Raw genomic sequence first — 8,754 nt, 5'->3', positions numbered from 1 at the left:
GCCTGCCTCTGCCTCCCATGTGCTCAGATTAAAGGCCTTTAACACAGCACATGGCTTAAAGATTTATTTATTTATTTATTTATTTATTTATTTATTTATTTATTTATTTATTTATTTAAAGAAAGGGTTTCTCTGTGTAGCCTTGGTTGTACTGGAACTTACTCTGTAGAACAGGTTGGCCTCAAACCCAAAGACCTACCTACCTCTGCCTCCTGAGTGCCACCATGCTCAGTTATTTTTAGTATTTTTAATTATGTGTATGTGGGTGTGTCTGTTTTTAATTATGTGTATATGTGTGTGTCTGTATGTGGGTATGAGCAATGTTTTCTAATGCTTCAAGAGACCAGACGCATCAGATCTCCCTGGAGCTGGAACTCCAATCAGTAATGTTCAATCTGGGTGTTGGAAACCGAACCTGGGTTCTCTGCAAGACCACCTTTAACCTTATGGAACCATTACTCCATCCAGCCCCTAATGCTACATTTTGTTTCTGAGACAGGGTTTCTCTGTGTAACTCTGGCTGTCTTGGAACTGGATTTGTAGACCAGGCTGGCCTTGAACTCACGAGATCTGCCTGCCTCTGCCTCCCTAGTGCTGGAATTAAAGACATGCACCTCCATCACCCAGCTCCAATGCTACCTTGTTAAAAGCTGCTTTATTGAGGTATACTTTGCACCTGATGAAATGCAGTCATTTGTGCGGTAATAATGCATGAATATATACATGCAGTAATAATGATGCAGAAGGATTTGGAGGACAGCATCAGCTGTAAAGTGAGACCCTGTCTCAAAACAAAGAATCAGTAATTCTAAGTGGACTAGGCTCAGTGAGATGGATAGCCCTGAGTAATCAACATCTCAGTTAAAACCTAGAACATTCCGTTTCCCTCTGGTACCCCTTTGCAGCCTACTTCTCCCATTCTTGGCCCCATATAATCATGGGTTTGTTTTCTGTCATTACAGACTAGTTTGAACATTTTGGTTTTGATTTTCTTTTTTTTTTTTTCTTTTTTTGTTTTTTGAGACAGAGGTTTTTTTTTTTTTTTTTTTTTTTTTTTTTTGGTGTGTGTGTGTGTAGCTTTGAAGCCAGTCCTGGATCTTGCTCTGTAGCCCAGGCTGGCCTCGAACTCACAGAGATCCACCTGCCTCTGCCTCCTGAGTGCTGGGATTAAAGGCGTGCGCCACTATCGGCTGGTTTGTCTTTTTTTTTTTTTTAAGACAGTGTCTCATGTAGCCCAGGGTAGCCTCAAAACTCCCTGTGTAGCTAAGGGTGACCTTGAACTCTTGATTCACCTGCGTCTCCATCTCTTCAGTTTACCACCATGTCCACTTGGCATTTTCTTTTCTTTTTTTCAGGGAAGGGGTACTATTTTCCAGGGGGCACAGGGAAGAACTGCCTTCCTTGGCATAGCATGTTTGTGAGCTTCGTCTATATTAGGTGTCTTTGTCTACATTTACTATAGGTATCAGTGATTCACTCATTTTGAATTGCTCAGTAGTGCTCTGTTGTATGGATGTACCAGAACCAATTTCTGCACTATACTGTTGATGGACATTGAGGTTGTTTTTCTAGTTTGGTCTGCTAGGTATAAATTTTCTATAATGTTTGGAAGTCTTTATGTGGACATCTGTTTTCATTTCTCTTGGATTGATGCCTAAGAGTGGAACAACCAGGGCTGGAGAGATGGCTCAGAGGTTAAGAGCACTGGCTGCTCTTCCAGAGGTCCTGAGTTCAATTCCCAGTACCCACATGGTGTCTCACAACTGTCTGTAACTCCAGTTCCAGTGAATCTGACACCTTCTTCTCAGCTCTACAGAAACCAGGCACACACATGTTGGTGCACATATATACGTGTAAACAAAACACTCATACACATTGAATAAATAAATCTTAAAAAAAAAAAAGAGCAGAACAACCGGGTTGCAATGTAATGTTTAAAAATACAAATTAGGACTGGTCAGCTCGGGTTAAATCCCAAACTCTTCACAAGGCTTCCCCCTGCCTCTGGTCCTTATCCGGTCCTCCGTGGCTCAGCATGCCGGAGCCAAACGGGCTTCATCCTGTTTGATGTCTCAAATACAGTAAGTGACTTCTCTTTTCTCCTTGCATCACACCTCAAATCCCTTTCTTCGGCTTGTTTCCTACAGTTGTGTAACAAGTTACCACACACTTAGCAGTTTACAGTCATAGGATTCTCACCACAGTTTCCTCTGCTCAGAAGGGCGGCACCCTGCGCAGCAATGACCCCTGCCGAGTGTCACAACCTGCTGACTGACTGGATCCCCATCAGGAGAAACCCGGGATCTCTTTAAGGTTTCAGAAACTTTACTGTACGGTTGCTTTGCTCTGTGGCTCTGAGCACATCCTAGGAGGAGCCTATTATAGAGGACACTACTTAGGGCTGGAAAGATGGCTTAGCAGTTAAGAGCACTGACTGCTCTTCCAGAGGACCCGGGTTCAATTCCCAGCACCCAAATGGCAGCTCACGACTGTCTGTAATTCTAAGATCTGACACCCTCACACAGAGATACATGCACACAAAACACCAATGCACATAAAATAAAAATAATAAGGCGGGTGGTGGTGGTGGTGGTGGCGGCGGCGGCGGCGGCGGCGGCGGCGGCGGCGGCGGCGGCGGATGCCTTTAATCCCAGCACTCAGGAGGCAGAGGCAGGCGGATCTCTGAGTTCGAGGCCAGCCTGGGCTACCAAGTGAGTTCCAGGAAAGACGCAAAGCTACACGGAGAAACCCTGTCTCGGAAAAAAACAAACAAAATAATAATAATAATAATAATTAAAAAAAGAGGGCACTAGTGGCTCCTGAAGGCTTCAGGCATGGACTGACCAAGAGCCAGTGCAACGTCTTCAGTCTTCAGTCTTCATGACACTGCCCCACCAGACAGCGGATATCCCATCCTAGATATTTTATCTCCAAATTCTTCGATGGGGTAACCCTACATATTAGTCTAACATGACCACAGTTCCAGGTTTTTGTCCTTTTCTTGTTTTATTTTTTTGTGGCGTTGAGTCTAGGTTATCATGCATGATAGGAAAGAGCTCTATGGCTGTATCGTATTGCTCAGCCCAGCTCTAACTTAGGGCCTTCAAAGCTTTGAGACTCTTTCTGGAATGTTCTTTGCAGATCATGCATGGGCCCTCGTATCATGTCATCCCATCCTAGATATTTTATCTCTAAATTCTTAGTGTGTGTGTGTGTGTGTGTGTGTGTGTGTGTGTGTGCATTGTTTTTCAAGACAGGGTTTCTCTGTGTAAGAGCCCTGGCTGTCCTGGAATTTACTCTGTAGACCAGGCTGGTCTTGAACTCACAGAGAGAGATCCACTCTGCTTCTGCCTCCTGAGCACTGAAACTAAAGGCCTAAAGGTATGCGTCACCACACCGGGTTTATTTCTAGATTCTTGTCTGTGTTCATAAGACGTTACCTTCTTATCCTGGTTTATTTTATTGACTTTCATCATCTGATATTATATTCTGGATTTATTTCCCTGTTTATTTGGTTTTTAAATTTATTTATTTATTTATTTATTTATTTGATTTTTAGAGACTGGGTTTCTCTGCATAGCTCTGGCTGTCCCAGAACTCAAAGAAATCTGCCTGCCTCTGCCTCCTGAGTGCTGGAATTAAAGGTATTTGCTGCCATCACCTGGTTTTATTTACTTGTTTATTAATCATATATCTCTCTCCCTCTTTAAGATGCTACAAGAGCCAGGCGGTGGTGGCGCACGCTTTTAATCCCAGCACTCGGGAGGCAGAGGCAGGCGGATCTCTGTGAGTTCGAGGCCAGCCTGGTCTACAGAGTGAGTTCCAGGAAAGGCATCAAAACTACACAGAGAAACCCTGTCTTGAAAAACAAACAAACAAAAGATGCCACAAGAACAGGAATTAGGGCCAGCAAGATGGTTCAGTGGGTAAAGGCACTTGCCAACAAGCCTCACAGCACAAGTTCAGTCCCCAGAAACTCCATGTGGAAGGAGGGAATTGATTTCCATAAGCTGTCCTCTGACCTCTACAGGAATGCTGTGGCGTGCGTGCCCACGCCCGCATACAAACACAGTAAGTAAATCAGTGTTAGAGTCGGCGAAGGCTGGAGTGTGCTGCTCCGGAGGTTAAGAGCACTGGCTACTCACTGCTCCATAGGAACCTGGCTTGTTTCCCAGTAGCCGGCCACATGGCTGCTCATGATTCCAGTTCCTGGGGATCTTGCTCCCTCTTCTGGCCACCTTGGTCACTGCACGCATGTGATACACAGCCATACCTGAAAGCAAAACACCCCAAGACTTACGCCTTAAATCCTAGCATTCTGGAGACAGAGACAGGCAAGGCCAGCTTCGTCTACAGAGTGAGTTCCAGGACAGCCAGGATTGTTACACAGAGAAACCCTGTCTCGAAAAACCAAAAATAAACAAATAAAATATAAATATAAGTATTTGAACGTTTTTTTTTTTTTTTTTTAAAAGAACAGGGACTTGTTTGCTGCTTGCCCACCAAGTGTGTTCAGTAACACAGTTCGAAGGAGGCTGAGGACAGGCACATGCCAGAGACACTACCATTGCTACATTCATAGGCCCTCCAGTGTTGTTTGTGATTTTTCTAATGACTTCTTACTTATCTTTATTTTATGTGCATTGGTGTTTTTGCCTGCCTGTGTGTGAGGGCGTTGGATCCCCTAGAACTGGAGTTACAGACAGTTGTGAGCTGCCATGTGGGTGCTGGGAATTGAACCCAGGTCTTCTGGAAAAACAGCCAGTGCTCTTAACCTCTGAGTCACCTCTCTAGCCCTATTCAGGGGTCTTTTTAAGAGCTAAGGATGGGCCAGGTGGTGGTGGTGGTGGTGGTGGCGGCGGCGGCGGCGGCGGTGGCGGCGGCGGCGGCGGCGGCGGCGGCGGCGGCGGCGGGGGGCGGCGGCGGCGGCGGCGGCACACACCTTTGATCTCAGCTCTTGGAAGGCAGAGGCAGGCAGATCCCTGTAAGTACGAGGCCAGCCTGGTCTACAAAGCAAGTTCCAGGACAGCCAGGACTGTTACACAGAGAAACCCTGTCTTGACAAACAAAACAAAACCAACCAACCAAACAAACAAACAAACAAACAAAAAGCTAAGGATAATGGGGCTGGAGAGATGGCTGAGAGGTTAAGAGCACTGGCTGCTCTTCCAGAGGTTCTGAGTTCAATTCCCAGCAACCACATGATGGCTCACAACTGTCTATAATGAGATCTGGTGCCCTCTTCTGGCATTCGAGGATACAGGCAGGCAGAACACTGTATACATAAAAACAAACAAACAAACAAACAAACAAAAAAAAAAAGAGCTAAGGATGAGTGGGACATAGTGGTGGCACATACCCAGCACCCTGGAGGCAGAGGCAGGTGGATCTCTGTGAGTTCAAGGCCAGCCTGGTCTACAGAGTGAGTTCCAGGACAGGCACCAGAGCTACACAGAGAAAAACCAAAAATAAATAAATAAATAAATAAATAAATAAATAAATAAATAAATAAATGTAGCATGCACCAAGCCCACAAAAGTGGCACAGTGCAGGGACAAGGACTCTGTCTTCCAGGCAAAAGCTGGGCTGTGACACAGAGTGGACAGATCGAGATCATTTTGCTCAAAAAGCTGAAACCAGGGGCTGGAGAGATGGCTCAGTGGTTAAGAGCACTGGATGCTCAGAGGATCATGAGTTCAATTCCCAGCAACCACACCTACCTGTAACTCCAGTTCCAGGGGATCTGACACCCTCACACAGGCATACATGCAGGGAAAACACCAATGCGCATAAAATAAATTATGTATATGTATTTATGTGTGCTGTATACACACACACACACACACACACACACACACACACACACACACACGCCTGAAACTACAAAGGAGACTGGAGTGTGTGGATCCCCACCTCAGATCTAAGAGTTACAAGCACTGGGGATAAGAGAAGGCTCAGTGGTTAAGAGCACTGACTAATATTATACAAGATTCATTCCTAACACGGTGGTTCACAGCTGTCTGTAAATCCCATTCCAGGGAATCAGGAATCAGGCACACTCTTTTGGACTCTGCCGGCCCTGGGTATGCCAAGGCGCATACACATGCATGCAGGCAAAACATTCATACCATAAAATAAACGTGAGACATTTGAGCTTTTTTTTTTTTCTTCTTTTCCGAAACAGGGCTTCTCTGTGTAGCCCTGGCTGTTCTAGATCTCACTCTATAGACCAGGCTGGCCTTGAACTCACAGAGATCCAAATACTTCTGTCCCCCGAGTGCATGCACCACCACCGACCAGGCACATTTTAAATTGGGATGTGATAAGAGAAAGGGCCAAGGGGCTGGAGAGATGCCTCCATGGTTCTAAAAGTCTGGGGTTCAGTTCCCAGCACCCACATGGCAGCTCACAACTGTCTGTAACTCCAGCTCCAGGGCATCTGATACCCTCACAGACAGACAGACAGGTATGCAGGCAAAGCACCAACATACATAAAAAATAAATTTTAAAAAAAGTTGAAAGAGAGAGTCTGAGTGATCCATTTCTAAGCTGATTTTGTTGTGAAGAGTATAAAACTATGATATTATGAAAGGAAGGAAGGCCTGACTCTGACCTTGGTTTTTGGAGCAGAGGCTATGGGAAGGACATTCCAGAAGGAGGGACTGATATTCAGAAAGGAATTCCTGAAAGGTTTGCCTACTAAAGCCAGACCTGCTGGCCCTTGATTCAATCCCAGCAGCTGCAAGGTTGAGGCAGAGGGATCTCTGTGAGTTCAAAGATGGCCTCGTCTACATAGAGAGTTCCAGGCCAGCCAGGGCTACAGAGTGAGACCCTGTCTTAACATAAGAATAATAAGGAGAATGAGGAGAAAAGAAGGGAGAGACAGACAGAGATATGTATATCTTCATCTCAAGCAGGAAACCTGTCACTCAAAGTGTGGATCCCAATGGATCCCCTATTGTCTGGCAACCCCAAGACAGGTCAGGGTCCAATCCTGGCTCTGCACCTGCCGCCTGTGTGTCCTCATCCATCCAAGCATCCACTTTATCTATACAGTGGGAGTGAGGTCCGGCGGGTTTGTTACTCAGGAGCTGTGTCGTGTGTAAACATTCTCCACCTCACTGCTTTAGTCAAGTCTATCCCAAACCCAAAGGGCGGTGATGGCACACACCCTTAATCCCAGCACTCAGGAGGCAAAGGCAGGTGGATCTCTGAGTTTGAGGCCAGCCTGGGCTACAGAGCGAGTTCCAAGGTAGCCAGGACTACACAGAGAAGCTCTGTCTTGAAAAGACTCCAGAAAAGCCTACCCCAGCTAGGGATGTAGCTCAGTTGGTAGAGTTCTTACTTGTCTGGCATACAGAGCCCCAGCACCACACAAAAACCAGGCATGGTGGCCCAGACCTGTAATCTCAGCACTTAGGAGGGAGATGGAGGCGGAGGGCCAGAAGTTCAAGGTCATCTTTCTCTACACAGAATCAGAGGCTACCCAGAACTGTTTAAAAAAACGACGACACGACGACAAAAACCTCCAAACACAACCATTCATGTAGGCCCTGGAGAGATGGCTCAGGCTAAGAGCACTGGCTGCTCTTCCAGAGGCCCTGGGGTTGATTCCCAGCAACCACATGTTAACTCACAACCATCTACAACTCCAGTTCCAGAGGATCCACGCCTTTCTTCTGACCTCTGAGGGTACCGAGACACTGACATATTACATAAATATATGCACAGGCAGAGCTGGAGAGACAGCTCAGCCATTCAAGGCTAGGTTCACAACCCAAATATATATGTGCGGGCAAAACACCTATACACACAAGTCAGTTAACGAGTAAGTTAATAAATAAATGAATAAATACATAAGTAAGTCTTTTACTAGAGGTTTTATGTCTTTTGTTTGTTTGGTTTTTTTTTTTTTTTGGGTGGCAGGGGCAGTAAGACAGCCTTTTTGTGTATCCAGGCTGGCCACAAACTCATGGCAATCCTCCTGCTTCAGCCTCCAAAGTCTGGATCATAGGCATGCTCAGAGGTCTCTGCAACCACCATGGCCAGTAACAACCCGAGGGAGGTAAGAGGTCAGTTTGGCTCAACGTGACTAAGTAGCTGGTGTTGGTTCGGACTTTGAGAGTCTGACCCCAGTGGCTTATTTCAGGCATACTGAAGTACAGCACAGCTTGGCGGGAACGTCCCTGGTGGTAATTAACTCAATCCCGTGTGCACATTTAAAGCTTCCCACGTGACTACATGGAAATTCTTTGTGAAGGGCATGTGTGACACATCTTCCCTAAAGATGGGTTCCACAGATTGGCAAGTTCATACGTGTCTGGGGAGGATCCAGTGGGGTCTTGGCCACACAAATAGTGCAAAGGTCACCAGGCTATTAACCATGTCTGTTCCCAGCCTTCTGGGTGGATAACAGGTTATGCATCCCTTCCTTTGAAGGAATAAACCTGTGTGTGTTTCACATTCCTGGTTCCCCTCGTGCTTATCTGTGAGCGCAAGGACCTCTGTGCCTCCCACGGGTATGGGCTACCACGTCCAATTTATACCTAGTTTACGTACTGAGAAACCGAAGTTCATCAACGAAATGCCCTGCCCACAGCCACACAGCTGAAAAGTGGGAAAGCTGGGCTCGAGTGCAGGGCTGTCCCACAGGGGACGCTTGGGGAGGACTTGAAACCCTGGGTCTGCATCACTGTCCCACTCCAGCCCTGAGGACCCCAGAGCAACCTCAGTAACTACCAATGACCTCCAGCC

This window comes from Peromyscus maniculatus, chromosome 23, assembly GCF_049852395.1.
Source record: "Peromyscus maniculatus bairdii isolate BWxNUB_F1_BW_parent chromosome 23, HU_Pman_BW_mat_3.1, whole genome shotgun sequence".
Classification (NCBI taxonomy): domain Eukaryota; kingdom Metazoa; phylum Chordata; class Mammalia; order Rodentia; family Cricetidae; genus Peromyscus; species Peromyscus maniculatus.
The sequence above is the reverse complement of the archived record's forward strand: the minus strand, read 5'-3'. Positions refer to the sequence as shown.